The sequence below is a fragment of the Oncorhynchus nerka genome, linkage group LG10, assembly GCF_034236695.1.
Source record: "Oncorhynchus nerka isolate Pitt River linkage group LG10, Oner_Uvic_2.0, whole genome shotgun sequence".
NCBI lineage: Eukaryota > Metazoa > Chordata > Actinopteri > Salmoniformes > Salmonidae > Oncorhynchus > Oncorhynchus nerka.
In genome coordinates, this window is record NC_088405.1 from 14,726,795 (window position 1) to 14,747,652 (window position 20,858).

The 20,858-nt window shown below is 44.9% G+C and overlaps 1 long non-coding RNA gene across 1 annotated transcript in view; it reads left to right on the plus strand.

Annotated features, from left to right (window-relative positions):
- The first annotated feature begins 1,043 nt into the window (after positions 1 to 1,043).
- The window catches only part of LOC135573657 (uncharacterized), a 30,027-nt gene continuing 10,212 nt past the window's right edge, over positions 1,044 to 20,858 (plus strand). Inside the window, exon 1 of the long non-coding RNA XR_010464808.1 lies at positions 1,044 to 1,154. This is a non-coding gene — a long non-coding RNA (uncharacterized LOC135573657). The remainder of the gene's footprint in view (positions 1,155 to 20,858) is intronic.

The window sequence follows — 20,858 nt, forward strand, 5'->3', positions numbered from 1 at the left end:
CAGCGGATTTATTTAACCAATGTTTTGGCCAAATAGCCTTCATCAGGGTTTGATGCTTTACTTTACACCCTGTACTCATCCACCAAATGCTAAACTCAATGGATTGTTGTACCTTCAATTACTATAAATGCGAAAATAAATTGCTCTCGTTAATTAAATCTGCCGTGACAGAATCCACCTACCTACCTGGAGGCTAAGGCTGTCTCCCAAATGACACCCTATTCCCTACATTGTGGGCTCTGGTAAAAAAAATTGTGCACTATATCGAGAATAGGGTGCAATTTGGAACATAACCCTAATGTTACAACCCTATTGCTTGGAGATACTTCCATATTATTTATCTATCATAATTACTAGTTCTCATCTAGCTTAATGCATTTATTTCAAGAATATCCAGATTCCATCCCAAACTGCACCCTTTTCCCTTCATAGTACACATAGGGCTCTGGTCAAAAGTAGTGCACTTCATTGGGAAAAGGGTGCTATTTGGTATGTAGACACAGATACCCTATGGGCTATTTATGTGAACAATATTTTCTTCCAGGACTTTATTTTGTGTTAATCACCATAATTATTTCTGGAATGGGTTTTTGTACCACCTGAATGCATTCTTAGTTACTTTACCTCCTCTCTACCATTTTCATTTAGATTTGATTCCTTCTCTCACCATGTATTTGTCAATAAACGATAGCTCTCAAATGTTGTTTAAACATGGGCTCTGAAGACTTAGGAGCCAACTTGTCATGTTTTTGACATCACAAGTCATCTGAATCATGAAATGAACACCGTTATCATTAGAAACTAACTTTGTGCAATGGGGCCACCGTAAGTGAGAGTTTCGATGTAGACTTTCAAGCTGCAATGATGTCTTTCAGTTTAATTTAATTTCCAGAATCTGCATAGTTAATTACTGTAGGTAATTGTTGACCCTACGTTTCTTCAAATCAAATAAAAAACAATAGATTGAATCTATATGAATAAAATACTGTAGAAAATTATTAAATTATTCATAATTCATGCTTTATCTTTTCCCTCAGGGGCTAACTGCTCTGATGTGATTGGACGAGAGAACTGCGATAGATTTTGTCGTAATGGAACATGTCTCCAAGTTTCACCTTTCTCCTTCAAATGTGTGTGTTACACAGGACAACCAGGTAAGGAACCACAGTATTATTCTGTTCTGCATGGGTTACAATCCCTGCTACAGTGTTGGATTTATAATCAATCACAAACGTACAGTACAGGGGGTAGGTAGCCTGCCTTAGGGAAGGGCAACAATGACATGTATTCTTGTTTAGAACAGCCTACATCTGGTAAGAGCAACAATCACATGTAGTCTTGTTTATAACAGCCTGCTTCTACATCGGTATTGCTGTTTGGGGTTTTAGGCTGGGTTTCTGTATAGCATTTTGTGACATCGGCTGATGTTAAAAGGGCTCTATAAATAAATGTGATTGATTGATCTGGTAAGGGCAACAATGACATGAACTCTTGTTTATGACACACTGATTGCATCTACGGGCCATGGGTCCTGGTGAAAGTAGTGCACTACATAGGGAATAGGGTGCCATTTGTTCACGACACACGGCTGCTACCGCACCCTTTAGGTAGATCGTGAGCCTCATAATGAGCCTCATTTTCTCCAGTAACAGTACAGTTATGTTAATGGGGGTCTCTCACAAATGGATTACAAAAAGTTGTACCAACCAGCGCTTCCTAGTTCTTGGCCTGGATAATGGTCTCTAGGCATGTGTCCCAAATGGCACCCTATTCCCTTTATAGTGCACTACTTTTGACAAGTGGTTCCCTTGCATAGGGAATAGGGTGCCATTTGTGACACAACCTAGCTAAAGCAGGGGCCTTATGATGGACTTTCTGCTGTAACAAACTCCAGGTGGCCTTCCAACTTGATTCATTGTTTTTGTTTTCGCGTGCAATTTGTCCAGGCAACACTCGGGAAATGTCATACCTGTATACCTTCCCTCTGAGCTGTGCTGGGCTGCAGTCCTCGCTGCAGAGGCTTTAAGGCTGATTATTTGGGTGCTTGTATTCTCAAGGTTACACTTTCATTATTTATATAGCTATCTCACTAAGCCACTTATAGAAACATACTGTGCTTTTGATTTGTTGAAATAACAGCTCAGAGAAATACAGTAGTGGATAACTATTCTGAATGTCATAGGGGAGAACGGTGAGGAACAGTACCAGACAGTGAGATGTCTTTCATTTCTGCAGAGTTGTACAATAATTGTGTCCCTGGTTGGAGCATTATGCAGAGATCTACAGTGTTCTAGAAGTCAGTCAAACCTGTAGTTTCAGACTGATCTATGGAAGTAAAACTGATGTTCAGATGCCATGGGATGGTAATGGTCTCGCTCTAATCATGAAGTTAGTCCGTAGTGGGCTCCTCAAGCCCAAGTTTAGATTACTACTGGACTCTGGTCTGTAGACCACTTAGTACAGGTGTCCTATCTTCATTTGACTAGTCTCACAGCAAGAAAATAATCCTTCAGCAACAGAACATGAATTATTATGTGGATTATAATGAATGCACAATTTTGTAGAGGTTGATCCATAGGTCGTTAGGGCAAATCAAGTCTGACTTTTTAAAGTTGAAATTACAAACTTCAGAAGCCTGGAATACACAAGTTTGCATTTCCTGCTGGACAGGAACATTATCTGTGACCACAGAGTGATCAAATTAAGATGGCACACCTAAATGAAGCAATGCATTGACACTACTTGGAATGCCCCTTACAGTGCGTAGACTATTAATATGTAAGTACATCCGTTGTCATCACTATTCAATTACATTCAGTGATGTAGTGGAACGTAAAATACAGTTGAAAGTACAGTACCAATCAATGGTTTGGACACACCTACTCATTCTAGGGTTTTTCTTTATTTTTACTATTTTCTACATTGTAGAATAATAGTGAAGACATCAAAACTATGAAGTAAAACATATGGAATCATGTAGTAACTCCAGGAAAGTGTTAAACAAATCAAAATACACTACCATTCAAGAGTTTGGGGTCCATTAGAAATGCCCTTGTTTTTGAAAGAAAAGCTTTTTTTTTGTCCATTTAAAATAATATAAAATGAATCAGAAATAAAGTGTTGACATTGTTAATGTTGTAAATGAAGCTGGAAACGGCTGTCTTTTTTATTAAATCCCCCATTATCAGCAACCATCACTCCTTTGTCCCAATGGCACGTTGTGTTAGCTAATCCAAGTTTATCCTTTTAAAAGGCAAATTGAGCATTAGAAAACCCTTTTGCAATTATATTAGCACAGCTGAAAACTATGTGCTGATTTAAAGAAGCAATAAAACTGGCCTTTAGACTAGTTGAGTATCTGGAGCTTCAGCATTTGTGGGTTCGATTACAAGCTCAAAATGGGCAGAAACAAAGAACTTTCTTCTGAAACTCGTCAGTCTATTCTTGTTCTGAGAAATTAAGGTTCTTCCATGTGAGAAATGACCAAGAAACTGAAGATCTCGTATAGCGCTGTGTACTACACTCTTCACAGAACAGCACAAACTGGCCCTAACCAGAATGGAAAGAGGAATGGGAGGCCCCGGTGCACAACTGAGGACAAGTACATTAGAGTATGTAGTTTGAGAAACGGGCATCTCACAAGTCCTCAACTGGCAGCTTCATTAAATAGTACCCACAAAACCCAGTCTCAACGTCAACAGTGAAGAGGTGACTCCAGGATGCTGGCCAACTAGGCAGAGTTGCGAAGAAAACTCAGACTAGCCAATAAAAATAAAATATTATGATGGGCAAAAGAACACGGACACTGGACAGAGGAAGATTGGAAAAAAGTGTTATCGATAGACGAATCTAAGTTTGAGATGTTCAGATCACAAAGAAGAACATTCGTGAGACAGAATTTTTAAAACTATGCTGGAGGAGTGCTTGACGCCATCTGTCAAGCATGGTGGAGGCAATGTGATCATCTGGGGGTGCTTTGGTGATAAAGTGGGAGTTTTGTACAGGGTAAAAGGGATCTTGAAGAAGGAAGGCTATCACTCCATTTTGCAACGCCATGCCATACCCTGTGGACGGCGCTTAATTGTAGCCAATTCCCTCCTACAACAGGACAATGAGGGAAGAAGCAGTCAGCTGGTTTTCTGTCTATAACGGAGTGGCCAGCACAGTCACCGAATCTCAACCCTATTGAGCTGTTGTGGGAGCAGCTTGACCGTATGGTACGTAAGAAGTGCCCATCAAGCCAATCCAACTTGTGGGAGGTGCTTCAGGGAGCATGGGGTGAAATCAGATTACCTCAACAAATTGACAACTTGAATGCCAAAGGTCTGAAAAGCTGTAATTGCTTTAAATGGAAGATTCTTTGACGAAAGCAAAGTTTGAAGGACACAATTATTATTTTAAATTAAAAATCATTATTTATAACCTTGTCAACGTCTTGACTTTATTTCCTATTCATTTCTAAGTGACCCCAAACTTTTGAACGGTACTGTATATTTTGTATTTGAGATTCTTTAAAGTAGCCACCCTTTGCTTTGTTGGCAGCATTGCACACTCTTGGTATTCTTTCAACCAGCTTCATGAGGTAGTCACCTGGAATGCATTTCAATTAACAAGTGTGCCTTATTAAAAGTTAATTTGTGGAATGTCTTTCCTTATTACGTTTGAGGCAACCAGTTGTATTGTGACAAGGTAAGGGTGGTATACAGAAGACAGTCCTATTTGGTAAAAGACCAAGTCCATATTATGGCAAGAACAGCTCAAATAAGCAAAGAGAAACAACAGCCCATCTTTACTTTAAGACATGAAGGTCAGTCAATCTGGAACATTTCAATAACTTTTAAAGTTTCTTTAAGTGCTGTCGCAAAAACCATCAAACGCTATGATGAAACTGTCTCTCATGAGGACAGGAAAGAAAGACCCAGAGTTACCTCTGCTACAGAGGATAAGTTCATTAGAGTTACCAGCCTCAGAAATTGCAGCCCAAATAAATGCTTCACGGAGTTCAAGTAACAGACACATCTCAACATCAACTGTTCAGAGGAGACTGCGTAAATCAGGCCTTCGTGGTCTAATTGCTGCAAAGAAACCACTACTAAAGGACACCAATACGAAGAAGAGACTTGATTGGGCCAAGAAACATGAGCAATGGGCCAAGAAATATGAGCAATGGACATTAGACTGTTGGAAATCTGTCCTTTGGTCTGATGAGTGTAAATTTGAGATTTTTGGTTCCAACCTCTGTGTCTTTGTGAGACACTGTCTGTGATTGATTTAGAATTCAAGGCACATTTAACCAGCATGGCTACCACATCATTCTGCAGCGATACGCCATCCCATCTGGTTTGGGCCTAGTGGGTGTATCATATGTTTTTCAACAGGACAATGATCCAACACACCTCTAGGCTGTGTATGCTCTATTTGACCAAGAAGGAGAGTTATGGAGTGCTGCATCAGATGACCTGGCCTCCACAATCCCCCAACCTCCACCCAATTGAGATGGATTCAACCGCAGAGTGAAGGAAAAGCAGCCAATAAGTGCTCAGCATATGTGGGAACTACTTCAAGACTGTTGGAAAAGCATTCCTCATGAAGTTGGTTGAGAGAATGCCAAGAGTGTGCAAAGCTGTCATTAAGGCAAAGGGTGGCTACTTTGAAGAATCTCAAATATAAAATCAATTTAGATTTGTTTAACACTTTGTTTTGGTTACTACATGATTCCATGTGTTATTTCATAGTTTTGATGTCTTCACTATTATTCTAAATGTAGAATATAGTGAAAAATAAAGAAAAACCCTTGAATGAGTAGGTGTGGCAACTTTTGACTGGTACTGTATAGGAAGTGTTACTTTTTCCACAGGGAACGACAATCAGAGTTTACCCACCTATTTTCTTTTACCACTACATCACTGGTTACATTGTAGTGACCGCTTCTAACAGAGCCTCCAAGTCTGGGCTTTAGGAGCTTACTCTCCCCTCAACTAACTGTGGAGATACTGGTTCCTAATTTTTTGATGTGATGGGCTTAATTCTGGTTAAATGTCTTTATTCAACCAGAATGAACACCACCAAGCAGGAAATGGCATGTGGCCTTCAACCAAAGCCAAGAAAAGAGAAGGTCTCCCAGGGGCCAACCTCACAGGTGCTAGTAGGGGAGGATGAGGAAGAAGTGGCAGACCTCATCCATAATGAGCAGCCCGGTTCTAGTGGGGCCGGGGTCGATCTGGATCCAGAGGACGACTATCTAGAACCAACAGACCTGTTAGGGTCCCTGACTAATTTCGGGACGGCCCAAAACCAGGATCCAACCCTGCAGCAAGCCAGAGCAGATGTGCAGGTCGTAGATGGTACCCCAATAAATGATGGGACGATGCCTAGTAGTTTTCCCCACTTCATCATGAAAAGGATTTGGTGTACAGAGGGGTTGATGTGGTGGAACAGTTGTTGATCCCCACCTGGTACCGGAGGACAGTACTGGACCTAGCTCATGGGCACATTCTCGGTGGACACCTTGGTATCGATAAAACCCGAGACCGGATTGTAAAGAGGTTTTACTGACCATGAATTCAGGCTGAAGTGGCTCGGCATTGTGGAGAGTGCCAGTTAACAGCTCCCCGACCAGCTGTTAGAAGCCTGTTCGTGCCACTCCCCATAATCAAAATGCCATTTGAGAGGATAGATATAGTGGGCCCGCTACCCAAATCCGCCAGAGGGCACCAATACATTCGGGTCATCCTAGATTATGCCACTCACTACCCAGAAGCCATTCCCTTCGGACAATGGCTTCCGAAAATATTGCCGAGAATTAGTGCTCCTGTTCACCAGGGTAAGGATTCCAAAGGAGATTATTACTGACCAGGGGACCCCCTTTATGTCCCACCTTATGGCAGACCTTTGTAAATTGTCGCAGGTAAAACATCGGACATCGGTTTACCATCCTCAGACGGATAGGCTGGTTGAGAGATTCAACCGCACCCTGAAGTCAATGCTCAGGAAGGTAATCGATGAGGATGGGAAAAACTGGGATTGCATGTTGCCATATCTGATGTTTGCCATTAGAGAGATTCCCCAAGCCTCGCTGGGGTTTTCCCCCTTTGAGCTGGTATATGGGAGGCACTCTCGGGGAATCTTAGACATCGCCTGGGAAACCTGGGAGCATCAAACCACCCCATATACTAGTGTTATAGAATACGTCACGGCAATGCAAGACAGGATAGCCACAGTCATGCCCATCGTCAGAGATCACATGAGGCAAGCACAAGAGCACTAGCGGCACATGTATAACCGGCAGGCTACCCTGAAGGAATATCAACCCAGGAGGTAAGATGTGAGTGCTGGTCCCCACTATAAACTACTAGCCATATGGACAGGACCATATGAAGTACGGGAGAGAATAGGAGAAGTTAATTATATATATATAATATATATATATATTATATATATATGAGAGGGAGAGAGATTATATCTCACAACATCAGTCAGGAAGTTAAAGCTTCGTCACAAATGGGTCTTCCAAATGGACAATGACCCCAAGCATACTTCCAAAGTTGTGGCAAAATGGCTTCAGGACAACAAAGTCAAGGTATTGGAGTGGCCATCACAAAGCCCTGACCTCAATCCCATAGAAGATCTGAAACTGAACTGAAAAAGCATGTGGAAAAAGCGTGTGCGAGCATAGAGGCCCACAAACCTGACTTAGTTACAACAGCTCTGTCAGGGGGAGTGGGCCAAAATTCACCCAACTTATTGTGGGAAGCTTGTGGAAGGCTACCCGAAACGTTTGACCCAAGTTAAACAATTTAAAGGCAATGCTACCAAATACTAATTGAGTGTATGTAAACTTCTGACCCACTGGGAATGTGATGAAAGAAATAAAAGCTGAAATAAATCATTCTCTCTACTATTATCCTGACATTTCACATTCTTAAAATAAAGTGGTGATCCAAACAGACCTTAGACATGGAATTGTTACAAGGGTTAAATGTCAGGAATGGTGAAACACCTTAGCCAAATACATTTAAACTCAGTTTATGTAAACTTCTGACTTACAGTATATATATATTTATATATTTATATAAATATCTCAGCTGGATTTACCGTGTATAAGCTGAACTGTTTGGACTTACCTGTTGCCGTTTGGACCTGGACCTACCGAAAACCCGATTTGTGTACCGAACACTGCTATCCTTGACCTCGCCTGCGGCCTGGGAGGACCAGGACAGAGCACCAGACACACAGGTACAGTCCTGTTCGAAGAAACTCTCATTCTGGGGTGATTTTGGTGACGGTCTCCTGCTTAATTTGTGACAAACTCTCCTGACCTTGAAGAGGTTTGTCACAGGATGTAGTCCAATGTCTATACTAGCACACAACTTAGAGGTGTGGATACTGGAACACAGTCTAATACTGTCTTTATCCACCTGGAACAGTCTAATACTATCTCCATCTTATCTGCCTGGAACACAGTCTAATACTGTCTCCATCTACCTGGAACACGGTCTAATACTGTCTGCATCTTACCTGCCTGGAACACGGTCTAATACTGTCTCCATCTACCTGGAACACGGTCTAATACTGTCTGCATCTTACCTTCCTGGAACACGGTCTAATACTGTCTGCATCTTATCTGCCTGGAACACGGTCTAATACTGTCTCCATCTACCTGGAACGCGGTCTAATACTATATCCATCTTATCTGCCTGGAACATGGTCTAATACTGTCTGCATCTTATCTGCCTGGAACACGGTCTAATACTGTCTGCATCTTACCTGCCTGGAACACGGTCTAATACTGTCTGCATCTTATCTGCCTGGAACACGGTCTAATACTATCTGCATCTTACCTGCCTGGAACACAGTCTAATACTGTCTCCATCTGCCTGGAACACGGTCTAATACTGTATGTCATCTACCTGGAACACTGTCTAATACTGTCTCATTTACGAAGTAACAAAGTAATCCACTATATAGGGAATGGGGTGCCATTTGGGACGCAGCCCATGGCTGTTCCCTCATTAATCACCTGGAATCACCTGTCTCCCCTACTGCAGAACAGAGCCGGTCTGCCCTCGCAGGCCAGAGCCTATACTCACAGAATAATCAGGCCCAAACTCACGGGACGTTTCAAATGAGATTTCTCTTTTGATTCTCCGGCTCTCCTGCAGAGTTCGTCTATGGTATTTATCACCAGGTATTACCGCCTTATAGGGCAACATCCCATCTGGGATCATACAGCTTGTTTTCGCAATTCACTTAACCCATTGTTTTAGTGGGTAGATTCATCTATGAGGGAGTGATTTGGTTGGGGACTGCGTTGTTAAGTTGTGGGTATATCTGAGTCCTGTTAGATACATTTAAGACTGTACTGTATATAGGTTACATTGACAAGAGATTAAGTGAGCATTCCTGAGCACATTATTCAATATTATCCTCTTACATAATACATCGTTTTTTATGTATTCTATGGATTGTATTATTTATTATTATTATTCCTTGACTTAGACTGTCCAGGTGAATCCAGGTGAAAGCTATGATCCCTTATTGATGTCACCTGTTAATTCCACTTCAATCAGTGTAGATGAAGGGGAGGAGACGGGTTAAAGAAGGATTTTGAAGCCTTGAGACAATTGAGACATGGATTGTGTATGTGTGCCATTCAGAGGGTGATGGACAAGACAACATATTGAAGTTCCCTTTGAACAGGGTCTGGTAGTAGGTGCCATGCTAACCGGTTTGTGTCAAGAACTGCAACGCTGCTGGGTTTTTCACGATCAAAAGTTTCCTTTGTGTCAAGAATGGTCCACCACACAAAAGAAACCTAGCATTGGAGTCAACATGGCCCAGCATCCCTGTGGATAGCTTTCGACACCTTGTAGAGTCCATGCCCCAACGAATTGAGGCCGTTCTGAGGGTAAAAGGGTGGGTGTGGGTGTGGGGGGGGGCACAACTAAATATATTAGGAAACTGTTCTTAATGTTTTATACACTGTTCCACCACATCAACCCCTCTGTACAACAATGTCTATAAATTGTACATGGTTTGTAAGGTTCACAAGCAATGTTCCCTCTAAGCCGTGCGCATGCTGCGCTGTAGCCACGGCACTTCTGCTCAGAAGAAATATCAGCCCATGGAGAGAAGCATGAGATTGAACTTCACTCAACCTTCTAGAGCAGTGGTCACCAGCTGGTCGATCACGATCCACTGGCCAATCTTTCTTTACATTTTATTCGTCTTTGGCAAAGAGCTGCTGTTTTTATGAGTGAGTTCATGTTTAACTTCTTACTCAGCCCTGTCAACACTTTGTATTCAAGACTTTTATAAGCCATACAATGTGCATTCTTCTTATTTCCACTCAGCGCTACAACAAGTACTGCAGCAGTAATGAATGAGTAGGAACGTGTATCTATAGGCTTGTGTTGTTATTATAAGCAGATTGGGTCTTTTTAATATCAAGGAATATTGATGTGTTCATAGGAGTAACAACACGAATTTGTGCATGAGGCAGAAATAATGCGGTGCGACTCGAGTTTCACCATCAGCTGGAAACCGTGTCGCTTTTTGGTCAGTGTCTGTGGAGGAAAGGGAGAGCGGAGGGATGTTGAGGCGGACCCTTAGCCTGAGACCGACCATCAGATGAAGGAACCATCAGCCCAATAAAATAAAAAGCCATTTTTAAAAATGTATGCTCACTCAGCTGTGCCTCACAAGTAATACAACAACGGATTTATTACTGGTATGATCATGCAACCTACCTCAAATGTTTTAATATAATTTAAAAAGATGGCCTGAACAGCAATGCATTGGCAGGGCAATTCAAGCAAAGCCAATATGTCATTATAATGTTTTGGGCCTGTAGCCTACTGCACAAACCTCATTGCTACAGTACTGTATGTAATTGGTTAATGTTGCAAAGGCGTACGTTTTTTAAAAAGCCATTTTAATACAAAACATCTGAGCTGTAGATCTCGGCTTGCATTTTGACTCAATGTGATCTTGACTCAGAAAAGGTTGGTGACCACTGTTTTCCCTGTTAACACTATCAACCTTTCCTTTTACTGTGGGAATTGTAATCAAATCAACGCAATATTAGCCACTTTCAATGCAACATACCAAAACAACAAAACTAACTATGCAAGACACTTTCTTGTAGGCAGAACACATCAGAGTAGGTTTCTATTGCATTGACATGCAGGACTCAGCCCGTTCTCTACACAGACCGGTGCGTTGACAAGCAGGACTCAGCCCCTACTCTACACAGTGAGTTATTAGCCCATTTATAGATCATTAGTCATCAGCAATGGAGGAGTGATTACTAGTTAGTGAGTTATTAGCCCATTTATAGATCATTAGTAGTCAACAATAGGGGAGTGATTACTAGTTAGTGAGTTATTAGCCCAGTTATAGATCATTAGTAGTCAAAAATAGGGGAGTGATTACTAGTTAGTTATTAGTCCAGTTATAGATCATTAGTCATCAGCAATGGGGGAGTGATTACTAGTTAGTGAGTTATTAGCCCAGTTATAGATCATTAGTAGCCAACAATAGGGGAGCGATTACTAGTTAGTGAGTTATTAGTCCAGTTATAGATCATTAGTAGTCAGCAATATGGGAGTGATTACTAGTTAGTGAGTTATTAGTCCAGTTATAGATCATTAGTAGTCAGCAATATGGGAGTGATTACTAGTTAGTGAGTTATTAGTCCAGTTATAGATCATTAGTAGTCAACAATAGGGGAGTGATTGCTTCCTACAAGAGCACCTATTGGGATAGGTATAAAACCATTTTTTAAGGGACACAAGTTTAATTGAGTACAGGCTTAACTGAATGACAACATAGATTAAATGCAACATATAATTTTATTGAATAGTTTTGGGGTAGGCCTCATCTCTGAGGAATGCTCCTCGGAGCCAAATGCTGATTACCGGTTGCTCTATGCTGGGCAGCTGGCATCAAAAACCCCAGCTGGGAGAATGGGCTTCCGATGACTGGTGGTGGTGGTGGAAGGTGGTTGGAAGACTGTTGCTGCAAAACAACAATCAAGACACAAGGGTTGAGTTGACAAACTCTCCTAGATTCATTCCCATTGGTTGGAGGAAGGGAAAGTGATTATTGCACAAGTGCGCCCATTCAGCAAGCGTGGTGGGATTTCTCTAGTGTGCCATGCTCATAGGCTGAAGGTAATAGGTGAATGACATTCCTCACACTTGCTAATAGAAAAGTACCAGCGGAGATGTGATGCTATGCTGATGAGGTAATATTACAATACTACCCTATACTATACCTGCTATGTTGATGAGGTATCATTATAAATACTACCATATACTATACCTGCTATGTTGATGAGGTAATATTGCAATACTACCCTATACTATACCTGCTATGTTGATGAGGTATCATTATAAATACTACCCTATACTATACCTGCTATGTTGATGAGGTAATATTACAATACTACCCTATACTATACCTGCTATGCTGAAGAGGTATCATTATAAATACTACCCTATACTATACCTGCTATGTTGATGAGGTATCATTATAAATACTACCCTATACTATACCTGCTATGTTGATGAGGTATCATTATAAATACTACCCTATACTATACCTGCTATGCTGATGAGGTATCATTATAAATACTACCCTATAGATACCTGCTATGCCTGTGAAAGGAAGCGATGTGAATTATATTGTGCTTACTAGATAAATGTGAAAGTGACCAGCCTTAGTGATGTTGAACTTGCGTAAACTATATTATTCCCAAAGACTCTTGTTTCGGCCTTTGGTAGGCAACCCGCTATGCAAACTCAATTTCCAATGGCTAGTGTAGCAAGCCCCAACAAGCCCAGAAGCTGTATGTATATACTGTAAGATTGATGTCCACTGATACCTGCACACAGGCTATGCTTGTGTCCCAAATGGCACCCTATTCACATTGCAGTGCACTACTTTTTACCAGGGCCCATATGTAGTGCACTATATATTGAATAGGGTGCCATTTGGGATACATCCTATGGGAAGCCTCTGGGAACAAGAGCACTAGAATACGCAGGGGAATTAGCATAGAGGAATATGCTACAAGAAAAATCACAGAGAAAGATAAATGAGTTAGCGCCTACTGAAGAACACAAAAATGAAAAGCCTACGCCAGGGAATAGAATCAAATTGTATTCACCTTGAACCAGCGGTGTGTTCAGTCTAATTTTATCCCACGTGGAGAAGCCAATGTCACCACCGCGGCATTTGACATTAGAGGTGGATTACAGTATGTAATGTATGTGTCTCCAAGCCAAGATGCTCTTGTCCAAAACTTCTAGCTCTGATCTGAGCTACTGTTGTCAGTTCCATAAAGTCCATTTATTCTCCTTTATTCAATTAAGTTAGTTGTTTTGCATAATTGAAATATGATTTACAGAGGGGAGGAGGATAATTCAAAACGAATCATAGGCATTCAATGTAATTATGATTCTTTATAAGGGTTAAATATGGCACGTCATTATAATTGATCTGATATACAGTAGGTAATATGTCACCCTAAGTGACATACAACTACACTGCAAATATAAATGCAACATGTAAAGTGTTGGTCCCATGTTTCTTGAGCTGAAATAAAAAGTTCCAGAAATGTTCCATCTGCACAAAAAGCTTATTTCTCTCAAATTTTGTGCACAAATTTGTTTATATCCCTGTTAGTGACCATTTCTCCTTTGCCACAATAATCCAACTGCCTGAAAGGTATGGCACATCAAGAAGCTGATTAAACAGCATGATCATTGCACAGGTGCACCTTGTGCTGGGGACAATAAAAGGCCACTCTAAAATGTGCAGTTTTGTCACACAGCACAATGTCACAGATGTCTCACGTTTTGAGGGAGCGTGCTATTGGCATGCTGACTGCAGCAATGTCCACCAGAGCTGTTGCCAGAGAATTTAATGTTAATGTATCTGCCATAAGCTCCGTCGTTTTAGAGAATTTGGGAGTACACCCAACCGGCCTCACAACTGCAGACCACGTGTAACCACGCCAGCTCAGGACCTCCACAGACAGCTTTTTCATTTTGCGGGATCGATCGTCTGAGATCAGGCACTCGGACAGGAAACTGTGGGTTTGCACGACCAAATCATTTTTACACAAACGGTCAGAAACCGTCTCAGGAAAGCTCATCTGCGTGCTCGTCGTCCTCACCAGGGTCTTGACCTGACTGCAGTTCGGCATCGTAACCGACTTCAGTGTGCAAATGCTCACCTTCGATGGCCACTGGCATGCTGGAACTGTTTCAACTTTACCGGGCAGACGGCGTTGTGTGGGCGAGCGGTTTGCTGATGTCAACGTTGTCGTGCCATTCATCCTCCGCCACCATTTCATGTTTCAGCATGATAATGCACGACTCCATATCGCAAGGATCTGAAGACCACAACTGGAAGCTGAAAATGTCCCGTCTTCCATGGCCTGCATACTCACCAGACATGCCACACATTGTTTGGGATGCTTTGAATTAGCGATGTGACAAATGGACAATTTTGCTTAATGTTTTAACTCACATTTTTTAAAATCGGTTTTCCGTGTCAATTTACAGTGCAGAATAATAGTCATATTACGTATGTATGAACCCCAGGGACTTGAAGAAGTTACATCTACTGTAACACTTTACAGACATACAACACAGCTACGGTAACATGTTGATATCAACTATTAATAACTTTTCAGAGAATTCAAAAAAGTGCCTTTTCAGGTCTTTACATGTTCGGTATGGTTTCCCTGACTACAGTTAACTGATTGATGAGCTGCTGTGTTGTTGTTTATGCTGTTTTTATGGTATGGTAACTAGATGTGCTTTCTTTCTACTAAATGTCTTGGTAAGTCACGGTATTTAAAAAGAGAGGAGAGAGTGGTCTGTGTGTAGTTGGCAGGCTGCGAGTAGCAGCTGGAGATTATTTGATTGACAGTTCTGGTTTCCTAGTGATGGACTTTAGAAGCGGCATTCCTTTACAGACAAGTAAAATGTCTGTTCGATTCACCAGAGAAGGTTTTGTCTGCATTAAAAAAAAACATAGTGTAGCCTACCCTAACATACAGAATATCATGCCGTAGCCTACCCTAACATACAGAATAACATGCCGTAGCCTACCCTAACATACAGAATAACATGCCGTAGCCGAGGCGCTTTCAAGGAGCCATGTTCGATTATGTCTGAAAAGCGTAATCGATACAGGCTACCAGTAGCCTACTGTTATTTCATGAGGCAAAAATGCTTGCAAAGCTGTCTCGAAGACATTAGTGCCATGAATAGGCTAGAATATTCTACAGGCAACAGACCGAAGACTGAGCACACACTGGCATCATTAGGAAGAGACGGAGCAGCCAGGCCAGCGTGAGTGAGGGAGATGCTGAGCAGCCAGGCCAGCGTGAGGAAGGGGTGAGGAAGGGAGAGGCGGAGCAGCCAGGCCAGCGTGAGGAAGGGGTGAGGAAGGGAGAGGCGGAGCAGCCAGGCCAGCGTGAGTGAGGGAGATGCGGAGCAGCCAGGCCAGCGTGAGGAAGGGGTGAGGAAGGGAGAGGCGGAGCAGCCAGGCCAGCGTGAGGGAGGGAGAGGCGGAGCAGGCAGGCCAGCGTGAGGGAGGGAGGGAGGAGGAGGGAGAGGCGGAGCAGCCAGGACAGCGTGAGGGAGGGAGGGAGGGAGGGAGGGAGAGGCGGAGCTTCCAGGCCAGTGTGAGGGAGGGAGAGGCGGAGCAGCCAGGCCACCGTGAGGGAGGGAGGGAGAGGCGGAGCAGCCAGGCCAGCGTGAGGGAGGGAGGGAGGGAGGGAGAGGCGGAGCAGCCAGGCCAGCGTGAGGGAGGGAGGGAGGGAGGGAGGCGGAGCAGCCAGGCCAGCGTGAGGGAGGGAGGGAGGGAGGGAGGGCGGAGCAGCCAGGCCAGCATGAGGGAGGGAGGGAGAGGCGGAGCATCCAGGCCAGCGTGAGGGAGGGAGAGAGGGAGAGGCGGAGCAGCCAGGCCAGCGTGAGGAAGGGGTGAGGAAGGGAGAGGCGGAGCAGCCAGGCCAGCGTGAGGAAGGGGTGAGGAAGGGAGAGGCGGAGCAGCCAGGCCAGCGTGAGGAAGGGGTGAGGAAGGGAGAGGCGGAGCAGCCAGGCCAGCGTGAGGAAGGGGTGAGGAAGGGAGAGGCGGAGCAGCCAGGCCAGCGTGAGGGAGGGAGAGGCGGAGCAGCCAGGCCAGCGTGAGGAAGGGGTGAGGAAGGGAGAGGAGGAGCAGCCAGGCCAGCGTGAGGGAGGGAGAGGCGGAGCAGGCAGGCCAGCGTGAGGGAGGGAGGGAGGGAGGGAGGCGGAGCAGCCAGGACCGCGTGAGGGAGGGAGGGAGGGAGGGAGAGGCGGAGCTTCCAGGCCAGTGTGAGGGAGGGAGAGGCGGAGCAGCCAGGCCACCGTGAGGGAGGGAGGGAGAGGCGGAGCAGCCAGGCCAGCGTGAGGGAGGGAGGGAGGGAGGGAGAGGCGGAGCAGCCAGGCCAGCGTGAGGGAGGGAGGGAGGGAGGGAGGGAGAGGCGGAGCAGCCAGGCCAGCGTGAGGGAGGGAGGGAGGGGAGGGAGGGAGGGAGGGGGAGGGAGGGAGAGGCGGAGCAGCCAGGCCAGCATGAGGGAGGGAGGGAGAGGCGGAGCATCCAGGCCAGCGTGAGGGAGGCGGAGCAGCCAGGAGGCCAGCGTGAGGGAGGGAGGGAGAGGCGGAGGCCAGGCCAGCGTGAGAGGGAGAGGCGGAGCAGCCAGGCCAGCGTGAGGGAGGGAGGAGGGCCAGGGAGGGAGGCGGAGCAGCCAGGCCAGCATGAGGGAGGGAGGGAGAGGCGGAGCAGCCAGGCCAGCGTGAGGGAGAGGCGGAGCAGCCAGGCCAGCGTGAGGGAGGGAGGGAGGGCGGAGCAGCCAGGCCAGCGTGAGGGAGGGAGGGAGAGGCGGAGCAGCCAGGCCAGCGTGAGGGAGGGAGGGAGAGGCGGAGGAGCGTGAGGGAGGGAGAGGCGGAGCATCCAGGCCAGCGTGAGGGAGGGAGAGAGGGAGAGGCGGAGCAGCCAGGCCAGCGTGAGGGAGGGAGGGAGAGGCGGAGCAGCCAGGCCAGCGTGAGGGAGAGGCGGAGCAGCCAGGCCAGCGTGAGGGAGGGAGGGAGGGAGGGAGGGCGAGGCGGAGCATCCAGGCCAGCGTGAGGGAGGGAGAGAGGGAGAGGCGGAGCAGCCAGGCCAGCGTGAGGGAGGGAGGGAGAGGCGGAGCAGCCAGGCCAGCGTGAGGGGGAGAGGCGGAGCAGCCAGGCCAGCGTGAGGGAGGGAGGGAGAGGCGGAGCAGCCAGGCCAGCGTGAGGGAGGGAGGGAGGGAGAGGCGGAGCAGCCAGGCCAGCGTGAGGGAGGGAGGGAGGGAGGGAGGGAGGGAGAGGCGGAACAGCCAGGCCAGCGTGAGGGAGGGAGAGGTGGAGCTTCCAGGCCAGCGTGAGGGAGGCGGAGCAGCCAGGCCAGCGTGAAGGAGAGAGAGGCGGAGCTTCCAGGCCAGTGTGAGGGAGAGAGAGGCGGAGCAGCCAGGCGAGTGTGAAGGAGAGAGAGGCGGAGCAGCCAGGCCAGCGTGAAGGAGAGAGAGGCGGAGCTTCCAGGCCAGTGTGAGGGAGAGAGAGGCGGAGCAGCCAGGCGAGTGTGAGGGAGAGAGATGGAAAAAGCAGAAGCCTGGTCATATGTTTTGGTAATCTGCATCTCGCTATGTCATGTCTTGTCTTGCATGCCTTGCAAATTCACCAAGCCTAAAATTTGCCTCATCCTCTCTGGTTTTATTTGAATTACACAACTTCCCCAGGCATTTATAGCCTATCGGCTAGAACACAGAAAATAATGTTTTGTGATCACTGAACTGTGATTTTAATTAATACATTTTTTATTTAACCTTTATTTAACTAGGCAAGTTAATTAAGAACAAATTCTTATAAACACTTGACAGCCTACTTAAGGATCCCAACTTCATTAAAATGTTTAAACGTTCATACCCCTACTCTGGATCGAAGCGTGTACGACAGAGTGTTCCAGTTCCCACCAATATCCATTAACTTCGCACAGCTATTGAAGAGGAGTGAGGCAACGTTCCACAGGCCACAATCAACAGCCTGATCAACTCTATGTGAAGGAGATGTGTCACGCTGCATGAGGCAAATGGTGGTCACACCAGATACTGACTGGTTTTCTGATCCACACCCCTACTTAAAAAAAGAAGGTATCTGTGACCAACAGATGCATATCCATATTCCCTGTCATGTGAAATCCATAGATTAGGACCTAATTAATTTATTTCAATTGACTGATTTTACTGTAACGCAGTAAAATCTTTGAAATTGTTGCGTGTTGTGTTTTATATTTTTGTTCAGTGTAAAAGGTTAGCTCAGCTGATGTATTTTTTGATTCATAAGGATCCCCATTAGCCGACGCCAATGGCGACAGCTAGTCTTACTTGGGTCCGACATATAAAGAAAAATACATTACAGACAACAGACTTTACAATTTACATACATTTAAAAATGTGTGTGTGCGCTCATCTATTAGTTACACATACATTTCAGTAAATACACACAACAAGTAGGTCACAATGATTAAATGTCACCATTTTGGCATATTGAAATGAGACCATGTTGAAAAGAGACCACTCGTACTAGGTAGACTGTTGATGTTCCAGTCAATTCTGGACCTTTCTTATATCTTCCTGTCGACAGTTTGACCAGTCATACTTCATCTTTCTCTCCCAGTTAAAAGTCCATTGTGATATTAAAGATGGTGGTGGCAGTCCGCCAACTGATTTCCTTTTTCTCGACTGTAATAATGTATTAAGCAGCTTGGGATGTTTGTTCTGCATTCTCCCCTGGTAGTATGGGGATGATGATATGTAGACCAAACAAAAGAACAGAAACAGCATGATACCTGTTGTGTTTTCAGTCTCAGGACAGGAAACATCAACAGAGATATCAAGAGCTGTACAATGTCCAACAGTGTTTGACAGAATCCTAATGCCAATAAGCAGTTGAATCATTTTATGCCCTGAGGGGATATATATTTTCATTTCTATGTCTTATTCATGTTGTTATGTCGATCATACAATAGGAGGACATCAATGGTACAGGTACTTGGAGAAGACTGCGATTTACTTTAAAAGGTCTATTTGCTAATTAGAACAGAACACAATAACAATAAAAGCATTGAAAAGGAGGGAAAAATATTAAAGAGAAAAGGAGAATACCAACCACACAGTTTGTGTTTCCAGCTCCTCTTCTCTGACTTTTTGTGCCAGAGAAAGTTGCATCATTAGGAGGGCCAATTTGACACAACGAATATAGCCTAGTTTTCTTATGAGTAAACATAGGAGCTGTTGCGTGAGGTTTAGTGGTTTGGTTGCATGCTTGAAAATTCATTCTCTTTTGTCTTTTATACTGAGATGAAAAGCCAACTTCCTGGTTCTTCTCTTGGGTTGTGGGAATTGGTGTGGAGTTCAGATTCACTTGTGCGTTCCAAAATAGACGGAAGAAGTGCATAGGAGAGATGATACAGTATAGGGAGGCTTGCATCCCAAATAGCACCCTATTCCCTATATAGTGTCACATAGGGCCCTGATCAAAAGTAGTGCACTATATAGGGAATAGGGTGCCATTTGGGATGATACCACAGTGTAGTGTAGGGAGACCTTGCTCAAGGAACAAGTGAGTGAGTCCAGGAAAAGCAGATGATTATTAATTAGAGTCAAGGAGAGAGAGAGAGAGAGCCATGGAGCCTTGTATTCACATGAAGACAAATATATACATGAGATACTTCAGGATTGCTCATGTGTTTGAAAACACCATCATCAAACCCAATAAAACACTGAGTAAAGGAAGGCACTCTTTCTTTAATGAGTGTGTGATTCACACGTAGGACTAGTAGGGGATAATGTTATTAACTTGAACAGAACTCTATGACCAGGTACTGTGGTACTGTTCACATCCCTGACCAGGTACTGAGGTACTGTTCACATCCCTGACCAGGTACTGTTCACATCCCTGACCAGGTCCTGAGTTACTGTTCACAACCCTGACCAGGTACTGAGGTACTGTTCACATCCCTGACCAGGTACTGAAGTACTGTTCACATCCCTGACCAGGTACTGAGGTACTGTTCACATCCCTGACCAGGTACTGAGGTACTGTTCACATCCCTGACCAGGTACTGAGGTACTGTTCACATCCCTGACCAGGTGCTGAGGTAGTGTTCACATCCCTGACCAGGTACTGTTCATATCCCTGACCAGGTACTGTTCACATCCCTGACCAGGTACTGAGGTACTATTCACATCCCTGACCAGGTACTGAGGTACTGTTCACATCCCTGACCAGGTACTGAGGTACTGTTCACATCCCTGACCAGGTACTGAGGTACTGTTCACATCCCTGACCAGGTACTGAGGTACTATTCACATCCCTGACCAGGTACTGAGGTACTGTTCACATCCCTGACCAGGTACTGAGGTACTGTTCACATCCCTGACCAGGTACTGAGGTACTGTTCACATCCCTGACCAGGTACTGAGGTACTGTTCACATCCCTGACCAGGTACTGAGGTACTGTTCACATCCCTGACCAGGTACTGAGGTACTGTTCACATCCCTGACCAGGTACTGAGGTACTGTTCACATCCCTGACCAGGTACTGTTCACATCCCTGACCAGGTACTGAGGTACTGTTCACATCCCTGACCAGGTACTGAGGTACTGTTCACATCCCTGACCAGGTACTGAGGTACTGTTCACATCCCTGACCAGGTACTGAGGTACTGTTCACATCCCTGACCAGGTACTGAGGTACTGTTCACATCCCTGACCAGGTACTGAGGTACTGTTCACATC